Consider the following 16166-nt stretch of genomic DNA (forward strand, 5'->3'; position numbering starts at 1 on the left):
GTAAAGTATAGCCAAACAATTAGAAGGGATGAGTTTTGAGTATCTATTACCTTTACTTTTAGTATTTTTCTTTAAAACTCATGGACCTGGAGAACAGATTTGTGGTTGCCATCGGGGAGGGAGGAGGAGTGGGATGGACTGGGAATCTGGGGTTAATAGATGCAAACGATTGCCTTTGAAATGGATATGCAGTGAGATCCTGCTGTATAACACTAGGAACTGTATCAAGTCACCTGTGATGGAGCATGATGGAGGATAATGTGAGAAAAAGAATGTACATATGTTTGTGTGACTGGGTCACTTTTGGTGTACAGTAGAAAATTGTTGGAACACTGTAAACCAACTATAATGGAAAAAATAAAAATCATTGAAAAATACGTTTTCTGTAATTGTAAGTTTATGTCGTTTAAACTGACAAGCAGCTTAAAAAAATTCCTGAGCCTTTAACAATCAGTTCTCATGGGCCGGTGCGAGCTGCCTCCAGCACATCGTGCAAAAAGCCATTGCCCATGACTGGTGGGACGAGGAAGTTAGGTTGTGGACTGCACCCCCTCTTCAGGAAGGTGCCTTCTGTCTGCATGCTGGGGAGGGAAGGCAGCCCTTTTCTCTTTCAGCTCATATTTCTAAACATTGCATGTTCACATAAATATTGGAATTTATATTAATATAAGGCTTGAATGGGAAGGAAATACTAGAATCTCGGGAAATTTTCAGATTTTCTTTGCAAGAATTATTTTTAATTCTTTTTCTGTTTCTGGATCTCTTGATTGCTGTGTACCTCTTAGTTAAACATGGAAAGGAAAAAAGTCATATCATGACGTCCCATTTGGCAGATTCTGTAATCAGTATTTCAAAAGCCATTGCCGGAGTTCCCGTCGTGGCGCAGTGGTTAACGAATCCGACTAGGAACCATGAGGTTGCGGGTTCTGTCCCTGCCCTTGCTCAGTGGGTTAACGATCCGGTGTTGCCGTGAGCTGTGGTGTAGGTTGCAGACGCGGCTCGGATCCTGCATTGCTGTGGCTCTGGCGTAGGCCGGTGGCTGCAGCTCCGATTCAACCCCTAGCCTGGGAACCTCCATATGCCGCGGAAGCGGCCCAAGAGATAGCAACAACAACAACAACAACAAAAGACAAAAGACAAAAATAAAAAAAATAAAAACAAAAGCCATTGCCAATGGCAAGGATAAGCTATTCTTATTTATTTATTTAAGTGTAGTTGATTTACAGTGTTTTGTCAATTTCTACTGTACAGCAAAGTGATCCTATCATACACACACACTCAATGTATATATATACATTATTTTTCTCATATTATCTTCCATCATGTTTTATCATAACTGTATATAGTTCCCTGTGCTATACAGCAGGACTTCGTTGCTTAAGGGTAAGCCATTTACAGAGTAGCCATTGTGGTTCAGCGGGTTAAGAACCTGACTAGTATCCATGAGGATATGGGTTCAAAATCTGGCCTCACTCAGTAGGTTAAGGGTCCAGCCTTGTCCTGAGCTACAGTGTAGTCTGCAGATGTGACTTGGATCCTTTGTTGCTGTGGCTGTGGCATAGGCTGGAAGCTGCAGCTCCAATTTGACCCATAGCCTGGGAACTTCTGTGTGCCAACGGTGTGGCCCTAAAAAGCAAAAAGAAGAAAGAAAGAGAAAGGGAGGAAGGAAGGAAGAAAGAAAGGGACAAAGAAGGAAGGAAGGAAAAGGAAAAAGAGGATAAACTATGTACTTTTTTTTTTTTTTTTTTTGTCTTTTTGCCTTTTCTTGGGCTGCTCCCTTGGCATATGGAGGTTCCCAGGCTAGGGGTCAAATCGGAGCTGTAGCGACCCATACCATAGCTCATGGCAATGCTGGATCCTTAACCCACTGAGCAAGTCCAGGGATCAAACCCGCAACCTCGTGGTTCCCAGTCAGATTCGTTAACCACTGGGCCACAACGGGAACTCCACATTAGTTTTTCTCAACAGAATAGATCGATAATGAATGTTTAGGAGTTCCTGTCATGGCTCAGTGGTTAACAAATCTGGCTAGGAACCACGAGATTGTGGGTTCAATCCCTGGCCTTGCTCAGTGGGTTAAGGATCTGGTGTTGCCGTGAGCTGTGGTGTGGGTCGCAGATTCGGCTCGGATCCCGAGTTGCTGTGGCTCTGGCGTAGGCTGGCGGCTACAGCTCCGATTAGACCCCTAGCCTGGGAACCTCCATATGCCATGGGAGTGGCTCTAGAAAAGACAAAAAAAAAAAAAAAAAAAAAAAAGATAATGACTGTTTAACATGAAGTGGAATGGATGAGTTTGATAAAAGAAAATGAACTGGAATCTTTTAAACTTTTTAATACTCAGTACCAACTGTGATAATGAAATGAACAGTGTAGAGTTAAAGAATCTGATGCAGCGAATAGCAAGGTTTAAAGTTCATTTTTATCAAACTTTCTTGTTATTTAAAAAGAGAGAAGGGAGTAAGCTTCCTATATTGCTGTTGGCAGCTTACAGGTGGTATTTCTCAAGCCTTCTGATGAAAATAATATGTTAAAAATATAATTGATTTCTTTAGGGGACCCCAGGAGCTCTCTAGACAAATTCATTTAGGTGGGTTGACAAAACTGCTGGTTTGCATGGTTAAGAAGAAAAATTGGGCATATTTTGTGTATAACCCTTTGAGTATTAATTCTGACCAGATCTCACTGTAAATAATGTTAACTGTCATAAAATAAACACAGCCGGGGTTTGCACCATATGTTTTATAATTATTTTTTGCAGCTTCTTTTTGGTGTTTGTTTTTACTGAAATGGAACCTACTGATAGCTCTGTGAAGTTATGTTTATAGAAAAGTAAATTACACTTGTACTTTAACAAACTTGGCTCTGCAAACCAGTGTCTGTAGGCAGTTTTTGTTTAAAAAAAAATTAGTGAAAGAAAAGCTTTTCTCTTCCTGCTTTTTGGCTATTCCCTTCCAGAAACAGAGACTCACACAGAAATCTGCTGTACCGTCTTTGTGCCGGAGCCTTGTCTTGGCACATGTGACAGAGGTGCCTTTGGAATGCCACCCAGAGGGGACTCGCCTAACCACTGAAACTCACAGAGGGTGTTTGGCTTAAGTAGCCCTGGAGTGGCCTTTCAGACTGAGGCTACTGTGGTCTCCCAGTTTGTTTTTGTTTTTTGCCTTCCTGCTTGTGAGTGTTTAACTCCGTCAGAAGCCAGGGCTCAAAAGCTCCCTTAGAACATTTAGTTAATTTTTTTAAACTGTTATTATTTTCATAATCACCATCTCCCCTTGATCTCAGGGGAGGCTGAGAGCCCTTGATTGTCTTTAATAGAGTGTATGAAACTGATAGTGCCAATGGGAGGTGGGTGGCATGTTTTGTAATATGCCAGCCTTCCCCCCCACCCCCTCCCCCCTCATTGCTAAATCTGTCTCTTGGCAGAGCTGACAATATTTATCATGATCCAGCACAGGGAGCCCTGACTGCAGAACTGCTCCTGCGTGACACCTGTCCAACACATGCTCTTCTTGTGCCTTTGCTTGCTGGCTCCCCCTGCATCACAGCAATGGTCTGCCCTTAGGAAACTCGTTTCCCCTCCCTTCCAATTCTCAGACACCCTGAGTTCTGTCCAAATCATGACACACACAGTGGTTGGCGTTGCAACTTTTCACATAGTAGGCATCCCACAGGTTTGAGGGAATGAATGAGGAGAGTGAGTGCAGACAAGTCTCTCAGCTTTAGGGTTTCCATTTTCCCTGTATTAAGTGCCTTTTCACTCTCGACAGATTTTGCTTAGCATGATATAGTCTTGTCCATAAAAGCCCATCTTGATCATTGTCTCAGATCATCATAGATGGAGAAGACTTGGCTCCGTTTTATAGATGCCTGAGAAGGGAACCCCTGCTGACTTTCACAGTGCTTGGCAGTTCTCAAGGAAGCGAATAAAAGGAGTAGAGAAGAAGCACATGATGATTTTTGGAACTTTTGTCCCAGAATGTTTCGTATGGTGAAGGTGTTACTGAAAGTTGTAAGTGGAAGAAAATGTAAAACTATATTCAGGGAGAATTCCTGCAAAGAGAAAGATTAGGTAAAAGGAAAGGTGGACAGCTGACACTACTTAGCTATTCAGGCCTATGCATAGTCCATCCTAGAAAAAGCTTTAAAATGCTTAGTCTTTGAGGGAGAGGTCACAGAATTTAGGTTTGGGGATTTTTTTAAATGGGGTAACTGTCAGGTGTTTATAGAAGGTTCGATTAAGCATAAACCTTTCCTTCTAGAAACTGGCAGTCTGTTTTATGAATATTATTTCTGGAAATTTTGATCTAATATTTACTTATAAAATTTTAGTCCACTGAACAGTTGGTAATTATCTTCTGTTATAAGGGTTTGACTAAACCATTTTTCCTCAACAGGGACCAAAACATTACAAAGTTAAGTAAGATAATTTGGAAAAATGTCAAAATATATCAGAGCTTCTTTTCAAATAAGTGTTGTTGTCATCGTTTGCTTATAAAAGTAATACAAGATTGGTATAAAAATTCAAACATTGCAGTAGTAAATGGTGCAAAAAAGGAAATCTGTTCCTAGCCTCTTCCTTCAGAGACAGACAACCCCTATTTTGTTTGGTGTGTGGTCCATATATTTTTATGCTTATATAGTACTAATTAATTCTTATTAATTTTATTGAGAATGGATTTATGTGTGTGTGTGTGTGTATTCCTGTAGCGTGCTGTTTAAAATTTTATGGTTTATCCTCGTCTTTGTGTCATACCAATAAATGGCTTGCCTCTCCGCCCCCACCATATTTATGCCAAACACCTGGAACTTATGAATGTTACCTTATTTGGAAAAAGTTTCTTTGCAGATGTCATTAAGGATTTTTTAGATGATGAGAGAATCCTGGATTATTGGAGTGGGCCTTAGATACTAACATAGGTAACCTTACAAGAGAGAAGCAGAGAGAGATTAGAGGCAGATACACAGAGGAGAAGGTGATGGGAAGGTGGAGATAGACATCGGAGTGCTGTACTTATTAGTCAGGTAGGAGGTAGGCATGGGATTCAATTCTTTGCCAGAGCCTCTGAAGGGACCTTAGCCCTGCCAGTGTTTTGATTTTGTTTTTGTTTTTGTTTTTTTTCCTGCTGGCATCTTAATTTTCAACTTCTGGCCTACAGAGAAAGTATAATTTTTATTGTTTTAAGCCACTGAGGTTATGGTAGTTTGTTGCAGCAAATTTTGGAAACTGATACAGTCCTCTTTCCATCTTGGGGTGTGTGTGTATCATCCATTCTTTTTAACCTCCATATAATTTTTCCATTGGAAAATTATGGATCATAATTTATTTAAATAATCCTTTATTTAAAGATACTTGGATGGTTTCCAGTATTTTGACTTTACAAATATCGTTTTAAGGAATATCGTTATACATATATATTACTGTGATTGAGTGTTTGTAGAATAAATATTTGGAAATAGAATTGTCAGGTCAAAAGGTAGGTACTTATAAAAATTATATTTTGAATAGATGATATATACCCATAGGTACTCCTGACGTTCAGCTCAGTCACTCACCTCAGATGCACCTCCTTTTATTAGTTTGTGTTTGTATACCTTACAGAGATAGTCTATAATTGTGTGCATATAAATTTTTTTTTTCTACACAAATAATAGCATACAGTTTGAGCATTGTATGCCTTGTTTTTTTTCACTTCATAGTTATCATGGAGAGAAGCAAAGAATAATTGCATTTATTGTAGTTATTTTCTGAGTGTGTCTTAACGTGTTCTCCAAAAGCTTGTGTTAGCATATAGTCCATGCACAGTATAGGATTGCCTTTGTTTTCCAAGTGGGACTCATTCCTGAATATCACTTTTCTCTCTTTATTTTTTTCTTTTCCTTTCCTTCTCTTGACAGTTCTTATATCCTAGTGAGAGGAAAATACATTTGGTCATAGTAATTTTCAGATCCTATAGAAATGAAAGTATAAAAATTTGTTGAAGATATTTATTCACATAGATTTTTAAATATATGTTGAGCTTCCAGGCTTTTCAGAATGTTGACTTGAAAGGAATAACTTCCACTATTGATTTTCTTAATATTAATACATGGGGTAGTTTCCATAGTATGTATTTAGTTTATGGTCCAGGGTCATGATAGAGTAGCATAATTATTAGTTTATATCAAAGTAGCAGATAACATATTTACTTATATATAAAATGTAAAAATTTTTATAAAAATGTAATAATTACTCCAGTAATTTTATTTTTTAACTTTTTTTTAGATTTTCTTGATGCTAGATTTATTTGTAAATAGAAGCTTCTCACAGTTGGGTCTAAGATTTGTGGCAAGTATTTCTTACCTTCAGCATTATCACTAAGGTATGATTTCCAAGAATTTATTTTTAAAACTATAATTTTTTTCTCATCGAGGTTGTTTTTTTCCTCTTCTAATTTTGCTATTCCAACATGACGCTTCAGTCTCTTTGCATTCCCAACTCCAGTTTACTCTCAAACATACACGATGCATTTGGCATCTGTTCTATTGTTAAAGCCCTCAGGAAAAATTAGAAAGCTGTTCTTGCAAATTCATCATTACTTTTAAGAGCCATAATTCAACCTCTTGGTTATCTCAGCCTTTCTCCATGTCTTATCCGAGTTCTGGGATGACAGTATCTTCCTAAGACGAGGCAGCATTGCAGAGTCTCATTTCTCCCACCTTAATTTGTAGCCATGCGTTGCATTTGGGTGACAGGCAGTTGTTCGTGCTTGAATAACCCAGGATTTGAATTCTACAGTTTGTGGCATCCATGTAATGCTTAGCAGTAGGTACAGCTGTTAACTATTCGCTTATAAATAATCTTTTCCCCTTCTCAACCTGTCTCCCAGGTAGTGTACCTGTCACCATTAATAACTCTTCGGCAGCTCCCTGGTGATTTGACCCATCAGTTGTCTTTCACGGAGGACTGGTGCTCTGCCCTGCTATTGAAGCTTATGTAGGTTCCTTTAGCTATTCAGTCACCCCAGCAGCAGTATTGTTGTGAGTCCCCTGATGACATGCGTGTTGTGGTTTTGGGCTTCGAAAGGTAGCATTGCATTTGGGGCCAGAGATGATAAGACCTCCCACTTAGACCCCACAGTAGGGCCATGGCATAGATGGGGCAGTAGGCAGTGGTAAAGATAAACAGCAGCAGACACAACTTTTCTTTCTCTTTGATGCTACACCTGCACATAACTCTCATGGCATCAATTGTCATCCTCTGATGTTTGCAAACTTGGGGTTGGCATACTTGATCTGGTTAGTGGCTCCATCAGATGTCATATTCTGGATCTGTCTGAAGCTTAACAATGAGAGGCTAGTAGCTATAATTCAGAGGATGGGAACTGTCCCCTGAGAAATCCTCTGGCAGTTTTGTGGCTTCTTCATTTGGACATGTCTCTTGCCTTCACTGTCTCCGCCTGGAATGGGCTGCTTCCAACAGTTCTGCAGGCTAATTCCTCCCTGCCTGTAGGTCTCAATTTAGCTATCATTTTTCCAGGAAACTTCCCCCTTTCTCTGTATCCGGTGTTTGACTGTACCACCTCAAGTGCCCACATGGCAGTTTTATTTACTCTATAGTAATTGCCTCTTTACTTGTCTGTTTCTGGAGTTCTTTGATGGATGGTTTGCTGTATCCACATTCTGAGTACATCATAGAACCTCAATAAATTAATGTTAAGAGAATAAGAGAATGAAAGAGAGTTTATTTTTTATGAACTCACTTTCCATTGACATATCATGGTCATATCAAGAGGGAGTTCAAGCAATAAATTATGGGCATATACTGTCTCCCGTACACTGTGCTAGTGCCATGGGCATAGATAGGAAAACATTTGGATTGCTTATTGCCTTTTTAGTCAGTGACTGATGTCATACACTTCTTCAAGAATATGTCTTGGCAGTACAAGATTTCTTCAGACACAGCTTAGGAAATGGCAGAAAGTAAGATATCACAAGTCAACAAAAGCATTAAACTGTATCTGGGAAGTAATCCCAGTATTTGTGAACACAGATTATGATTTTAAAATAAATCCTCCAGAGAAGTAAATCAATTAGGCATTATATTGGTTGGGTTATCATTTGGAAATGTATTCACCCTCCAAATAAATGATCTTTGCTGTTCTTATTTCACTGAGTGTAATGAAACAGAAAATGATCCAATTTCTAATAACCATATATATATACACACATTTATTTAATTGGGTTATAGAAATACACATGCCCCATATATACATGTTATTTATGTTTATGTGTATTTGTTTATTTTTTCCTTTTTTAAAGTTTTGTCATAGTTGACTTACAATGAATGTTGTGATAACTTCTGCCATAGAATAAAGCAGTTCATTGTATTTTTTATTTATAATTAAATGCAACAGGAATCTGCAAAGACCAAAAAGAGTAAGAATCTTAATCTTCAAGGAGGTTCAGAAACAAACAACACCCAGAATGAAGTCTTTTAATTTACTTTGATAAAGGCAAGGATAATTATGTCTCTAGGAACTTACACTGTCTGGTAGGTAGACAGATGGAAAATATTAAAATAAAGAAAGAGGTATATAGTTATACGTTCAAGAATGATAGATCCTTGATTCTGCTTTGTGGAGTATACTTTTAAATAACAACATATTTTAGATAAAATAGATGCTTTAGTGAAATAAATAAATTATGCAAAGGACTATATAGTTGAAAGTAGTCTTTGATAGCAGGTTAGAGTTCTCAAAATAGTCTATGCATATAAAGCACACATACTCTTCTGTTGAATAAAAATGGTGAGGGAGGATATAGTCATAACATTATTTCACGCTTTCCGTTTTTACTTAATAATACATCTTGTAAACAATTTCATATCAACACATAAAGAACTACCTCACTCTTTCTGAATAGCAGCATTGTATGGATATATCATAATTTATGTGCCTGTTCCCTCACACACTGATAGACAAGGTGTTCAAACAATTTTTTTGATCTTTGACATTCTGGTAGTTGATAGGGGATAAATGGCTGTGCATTGCTTTAATTTGCATTTCTCTTAATGAAGAGTAAAGTTTACCTGCTCTTTATGATTGTCAGGCATTTCCATTTTTCCAAAATGTCTTTTCAAGTTTTTTTTTATTCATGTCTAATCTCAGTGTAAATCTTTTTTACTCTTAACACTTTTAAAAATATCTTAGGGAGTTCCCGTCATGGCATAGCAGAAATGAATCTGACTAGTATCTATGAGGGACTCAGTGGGTTAGGGATCCCACGTGACTGTGGCTATGGTGCAGGTGGCAGCTGTAGCTCCTATTTGACCCCCAACTTGGGAACTTCCATATGCCACAGGTGAAGCCCTAAAAAGCAAAAAATAAATACAAATAGCTTAAGGAAATTAGCCTGTAGTCTATGATGTAAATATTTGTTCTTAGTTGGTCTTTAGCTCTTTACTTTGTTTTTGATTTTTTTAAAAATTTTTTAAATTTGTTTTGGCCCAGTAGGTTTTTCTTTTTTTAAGTTTTAAGTGTTTTTTTTTTTTTTCTTTTAAACCTTTAATTGGCTTCTGACTTTTAAATCTGGCTTTAGAAAGATCTCCCAGTCTTTAAGACAATAAAAGTGAATAGTTCGTATTATCTTCCAGTATTGTTACGTTGTGTTTGCACTCATTTGTATTGTTGAATACAATTTTTCAGCCAGGATTTTTTATGTTTCTTGAGGCAGTGAAAGTATGTTATTTAGGGGTTATCTAATTTTTCCATGCAGCTAATGTTATTTTGATGACATTTGATTATTAAAAGTATGTAAAACATTTCCAGAGGAGTATTACATACACAAACAGCAAAGATCCAGTTATCAAATCCATTGCTTAATTTAAACTCTAATAATTTTTGGTACAATAGTGTATGTTGGAATGAGAAGTCAACCCCGCAAAATCAGAAAATTACTATAGCCAGGGAGATTGAAGCCTTTTTCTTTTTACTTTTCTTCTTCTTCTTCTTTTTTTTTTTTTTTGGTCTTTCGTCTTTTTAGGGCCACATTCATGGCATATGGAGGTTCCCAGGCTAGGGGTCCAATCGGAGCTACAGCTGCTGGCCTATATCAGAGCCACAGCAATGCCAGATCCGAGCCACATCCATGACCTACACTACACCACAGTTCACAGCAATGCTGGATCCTTAACCCACTGAGCGAGGCCAGGGATCAAACCCGCCACCTCATGGTTTCTAGTCAGATTCGTTTCCGCTGTGCCACGACAGGAACTCCTATTTTCTGTTCTTTTGCTTGAGGAGAATATGACAGGATTCATCCTCACAGTTGTTTTCCACAGCAGCTTTACGACCTGACCTGAATCTGAAGAAAAAAAGATCCTTTTCCATGTCATACTTGTGAATGGAGCTATTCTTATTGTTACTGCTTTGCACACAAGCAAATAATAGACACTGAGAGAAAGAAAAATGGATACCCATGTTTTCTCTTACCACCTCTGCTCCCATGTTTCTTGTTTCCTTTTCTCTGTCTTCTGATCAAGTGACTGATTAAGTGTTGACCTCGGAGTGAGGTGGCAGTGAATTCTTGGAACATCTAGCTTTCATAATGGAGTTTAGGCTCACTTTTATTTCCCCTCTGGTTTTAGGCTTGATAGTGACTTTATACTTTTCTGGGAAGCTGGGAGTTAAAAGAGAGTTAGTGGTTTCGAGTTTTGGCATTTTTCAGCTGCTCGTCAGGAGACTATAAAGTGCTGGTGGAGTGGGTCCAAACCAGTGGATGTTTAAGAGAAAGGAAAAAAAATATTAGCCGAAGGACGTTCTTAGGCAACTGAGTTGCCTTCTGTTGCAGCCAATGGACAGAAAGGGGAATAAGTATTGGGCTTTGTAGTTTTTAACTTTAAAACTCTTAAAAAAAAAAAAAAATCCCACACCCTAAAAAAACAAGCAGTGACCTTCAGGCCTATTGGCTCCCACAGTTTAGTTTATCAGGTCTCTGTCACACCCTTCCCCCTCCATGTAAAAAATCCAGAGGGAAGTGTGAAAAGCATCAGAAAGTCTCCTTTATGCCAGTTCAGCCTTTTAGTCATTTGCCAGCACCTTCATCTTTTCATATGTTTCTAGCTAAGGTCTAACATGGAACAAAAACCCGACAGCAATGGAGACCAGATGCCGGTATTTCTTCTCTGTCACTTGGCTGCTGAGCAGATGGAATTTATATCAATCGGGCATGCTAGGAGGAAGAGGCCGTGGCAGCCAACATGTGGAACTGGGGCTGAGTGACATTTCTGCTAATGTTTTGTCCTTGTAGAACATTATGCTTCCTCTTTGCTTATGAGCTGTGGTTTTCCTGACTCAGACGAGGTTCCAGCTCCAGCTGGAATGGCTGTCGCCCTTCCCCTCTCCACCCTCACCCCCCGCCCCTCTTTTCGGGGAGTGCTGGGAGCTATGGAGGAGTAGTGGGGCCCGCACAATGGAGCTCTTTATTAAAATACCTGACATCTGCATGCAGTGCACTCAGATCCTCTTAGCTCAAGCAGAGGAATGCACCAGGCACTGCTAGGCACTTTTTGTCTAGTGCCGTGTGCTTGTTTGATTTATATAATGAGCGAAGCCTCTGGCAAAAGAGGACGTTGAGCATGTTATTGGAGGGAGGGAACTTTTTAAATTTTTTCCAAGAAGCATTGTCACAGACTGGCCTGAAATATGACTATTTAAAACCAATTGTAGCCATCACATGGGTTTCTTGCTATGGTTTAAAAACCTTTGCTCAGACCCTCTGCCTCCAGTCTCACCCCATTTAAGGTAAGGTCAGAGAACTCAAAAACTCAGTTTTAACACAATAGGGAGTGTGAAAGTTGGCTTCTCCTCTTGGTAAGAAGTGGCACTTCCAAGGAATCTAATGTAGAAAAACGTAAAATACATGTCGAGCAAAAACAAGGGCACACACGCCACGAAGGGGAGTTGTTGAGTTCCCAGTTCTGGTTCCCTCTCTCAGGAAAGCACATTGCCCTTCTCTAATTACAAGGAAAACACACACACACACCTACACATTTATATATATATATATAAGTGTGTGTGTGTGTGTGTATATATATATATACACGAATCATAATATTTTCTACTCGAATGATTACTTTTTCCTATTTATGGCAAATGAATAAGAAGATACTGCCATATTAATGTATTATCTCAGAATGCACTAAAGTGGTCAAGAAATCGCTGCTTACACTGCAAAATTATCAACTCCTTCTCCGTTCCTGCTAGGTCAAAGCCCTCATTTCTTGGTGAAAACATGAGTAGAGGTTTTCATTTGGCGGCCGTGGGATCCAGGGAAGGACACCATGCAAAGGAGGTGGAGAGAGATGGCACTTTGACTACTTTTGTCTGGTATTTCAAAAAGCAGCTTCTGGTTGACCTCTAACAAATACATTGGCCATTGTATTTTTCATTTTTAAGAATTCTCCCCATGATTTCCTTTTGTTTTTGAAAATATTTTTAATGTTTTAAAATTGAAGCATAGGTGCTTTACAACTGTGTAAATCGGCTGTGGTGGCCCTTTATCCTGAGTCTTCTAGAATACCCCCCAGGGAGGCCTGGCCATTTCTTTCCCATCAGGAAACCTAAGCCCTATCCCTTTGGTACTTTGTTTTCAATGGTTCTTCTGCCGGGGAGTTCCTCCTGCATCTCACTGCTTGCGCTGGTGATGGGCCCCACAGCCACCTTGGGATTGAAGTAAACCCACTAGATTGGGCTGAAGCTGGGGTCAAAGGCTAATATTAGAATGTCTGGAGAGAGTTGCAGTTTTTGTGTGTTTGTTCTTGGAGAAAATTCTTTGAGATCACCAGGGACCTCTTTTTCTTTGCTATTTTCTTATCTGTGCTTGTGCTATACTGAGCCACAGGGCTTCTTGGCTACAAAGTCCTTTAAGGAACCTGGTGTAAGAAACCTCTAAAGATGCAGTGTACACCACTGGTGTATGCATGCAAGGGCAGTCTGGAGTCACAACACAAAATTAACTCAGTTCACAGGCCTCAGCTATCTGTGCTCAGGGATGAAATAACTTCAGATCAATTATTTAGCTTGGTCTGTTGGGATGCAAGGAACCTCCCATACTGTTTTATGTGCTCTTCAAATAATGTCATGCCTCTTGCCTTCCATACTCTTGCTTTCTGGGGAGTTCCCATTGTGGTGCAGAGGAAACGAATCTGACTAGGAACCATGAGGCTGCGGGTTCAATCCCTGGCCTCACTCAGTGGGTTAAGGATCCAACGTTACCATGAGCTGTGGTGTAGGTTGCAGACACGGCTCGGATCCTGCTTTGCTGTGGCTCTGACATAGGCTGGCAGCTGAAGCTCTGACTATACCCCAGCCTGGGAACCTCCATATGCCGCAGATGTGGCCCTAAAAACAAAACAAACAAAAAAAAAAAAACAGCAACAACAAAAAAACCAACCTATCGCCTTCTGAACCATGATTGTCCCAGCACAGGAACAAGATAGGGAGAAATGCCTTTATACTCAACTACACATGATATTCCAGAGGAATGGGAATCTCTTGTTCTCAGTTCAGGTTGAATTTACACACCAGTTCTTTTTCTTGATCAGTTTTATACGTGATATACTTAACCCTCTGTTTTAAAAATCATCACCTTCTTCTGTTTTTCAAGATTTTCTTGTTTGTTTCTTCAAAATCATTCAAATCATAGAGCCCAGACCTTCTGTGTTTCCTGTTTTGTGACACTTATGACTGGAATACTTAAATCTAGAAGAGCCCAGATGCCTTCCAAAGGTGGTATTTTGGGGGTGGAGTCGAATAGTCCAGGATGATTGTTATCCTCTTGGCTCCAGGTTCTACCAAGATTTCAGGCATGAGAAAATGTTTCCTTGTGGCCTCCTGGAACTTCTGTACATGAGCAGGTTCAACTGGAGAGGAAAGGCTAGACTTCATCCTATAGAGGTTATTGTAGCCAAAGGAAGTCCATGTCTCTCCTTTGGACTTCCTAGAGGAAAATTTCTGAAGGTAATTTAATGTGGTCCTTAGATTTTGGTCCCAGGGGTTTGTATCATCAGCCCCTATCAACAAACAGTGTCTACTGACAGATGAGGTTATCTGTCCTCTTCTGCAATGAGAGTCCTTTAGCTCCACCTGGAAGGACACTAGGCACAGTCTTGGGTATTATGTGTCAAAGCCCAATTCTGTCTCTTACCACCAAATGTGTGAATTTGACCAAATTACTTAACCTTGATGGTGATGAACTTCACTTTTCCTTTCCTTCCTGTAAAATATAGATGATTATATCCACCCCATAGGGTTGCAAAAAAAGGGGAGGGGGAAATAATGGTAGAATGAGGCCCTGACACAAAGTAGCAACTCCACACTGGCAGCCACGGTTTCCATTGTTGCTAGCAGCCATGGCAGCCTGGGTTGGCCTTCTGACCTGTCCTCTGTTTGCTTGGTGAGCAGTATTCCCACCTAGAATGTGCTGTGTCTTGAGTCTAGCCAAGAACTCTTTAGCCACTAAAGAACAAGAAACCCCCAGATGTAATGTTGCCTCTTTTTATCCAAAGAGATGCTTCTCTTCTCTGAATCCCTACATCCTAAGACAAAGTTACCTTCTAAATCTGCTATGATTTGGCAAAATCTCCAAACTAGTAGAAAAGGTGAATTCCTACCTTTTGAGACTTTTACATTGGAGTCTCCAGAGTCCTAATCCCTTGCCCTTGAGCCCTTCATCTAGGACTGTACCGCAGAATCACCTCCAAGTCCTAGCATCCCTTTTGTTGGTTGCATAATGCACTGGGGTTTATTACACCAATGAAGGCTAAACCTCTGAGAGACAAAGAGACCCTAGTCACTGCTCTCTGCCACATGGTAGTGACAGTTAAGAAGAGGGCTGGCCAAGGGAACATTTACCCCTCTTTAAAAGAAATGGGGGGAGTTCCACAGTGGAAATAAATCTGACTAGGAACCATGAGGTTGCGGGCTCAATCCCTGGCCTCGCTCAGTGGGTTAAGGATCTGGTGGTGTCATAAGCTGTAGTGTAGGTCGCAGATGTGGCTCGGATCCTGCGTTGTGTGGCTGTGGTGCAGGCTGGCAGCGGTAGCTCTCATTTGACCCCTAGCCTGGGAACCTCCATATGCCATGGGTGTGGCCCTAAAAAGCAAAAAAAAAAAAGAAAGAAATGGGGGTAAAACTCTTGCATATGTCCCTCTAATCTGACAGTTCTGCAAGCAGTCTTCTCTTCTCAGTGTAGGACATGTTAGTCATGCATCTGTTTTCTGCTTTTCCCATTAGGCTATATGATAGAGACATTTGTTTTCTGGTCTTAGCAAAATATGATTTCTCTTCCTTTTTATCTCAAATCTCATATAACAGAGTTTTAAAGAGAGTAAAATAAATAGTAGTAAAGAAGGGGCATTGCCTTTTTGCATAAAAGTATGTTTTCTATTTTAAATATTAGTTTTTATTATAATGTCTTTACAAAGAATTCAAGCTACATAGAAGTGTATAAAGTAGATGATAAATATCCTCTTGTAGTGGAGCTCCCATTGGGGCTCAGCAGAAACAAATCTGACTAGTATCCATGAGGAGCCTTGCTCAGTGGGTTAAGGATCTGGCGTTGCTGTGAGCTGTGGTATAGGTCACAGACATGGCTCGGATCTGGCATTGCTGTGGCTTCCCTACCCAGGGAACCTCCTTATGCCATGGGTTTGCCCCAAAAAAGACACAAACACACAAAAAATCCTCTTCTATTGTACCTCCTTGGTGAATTTTATGCTTAAGAATTAACTGGGCCCTATTACCCAGTTTTTTAGTATTCTTTCCAGACCAGCCAGTGCTTAAAAGGATTTGGTGCTCTACAAAGCAAAAAAAAAAAAAAAAGAGAATTTGGTGGAAACCCTGATGTGGGATATTTGTGCCAGTTAGGACTGGTCTACAAATCTCAGCTACTGTTGAGAATTATACCATCATCTAGTACATTGATCGGCTTCAAAAACTTAGTGCCATATGACTCTGTTGTCCCCCTTTGGATACCACAATTAATATGATAACATCAAGGCTGTTATTCTTCACCTCGTTTGTATAAACACCCCAGACTGACTGACTTTCAAAAATGAGCTAAATGACATGATTTTTTAATCTCCTCTAAGCTTTGGAGGAAGGAAGTAGACAAATGAACTTTATACC

At 39.7% G+C, this 16166-nt stretch overlaps 1 protein-coding gene and 1 long non-coding RNA gene across 51 annotated transcripts in view; both read left to right on the top strand.

Annotated features, from left to right (window-relative positions):
- BNC2 (basonuclin zinc finger protein 2) overlaps positions 1-16166 on the top strand; it is a 448897-nt gene that overhangs the window by 340386 nt on the left and 92345 nt on the right. The gene's annotated exons all lie outside the window — the stretch shown is intronic.
- LOC146407012 (uncharacterized) lies at positions 4607-10446 on the top strand. The gene is made up of 2 exons (XR_014821255.1): positions 4607-9284; positions 10077-10446. It is a non-coding gene; the product is annotated as an uncharacterized LOC146407012 (long non-coding RNA).

This window comes from Sus scrofa, chromosome 1 (assembly GCF_054392235.1).
Source record: "Sus scrofa isolate SSC_HxYL_T2T_F1_AM1 chromosome 1, Sscrofa_HxYL_maternal_Yorkshire_Landrace_v2.0, whole genome shotgun sequence".
Lineage (NCBI taxonomy): Eukaryota > Metazoa > Chordata > Mammalia > Artiodactyla > Suidae > Sus > Sus scrofa.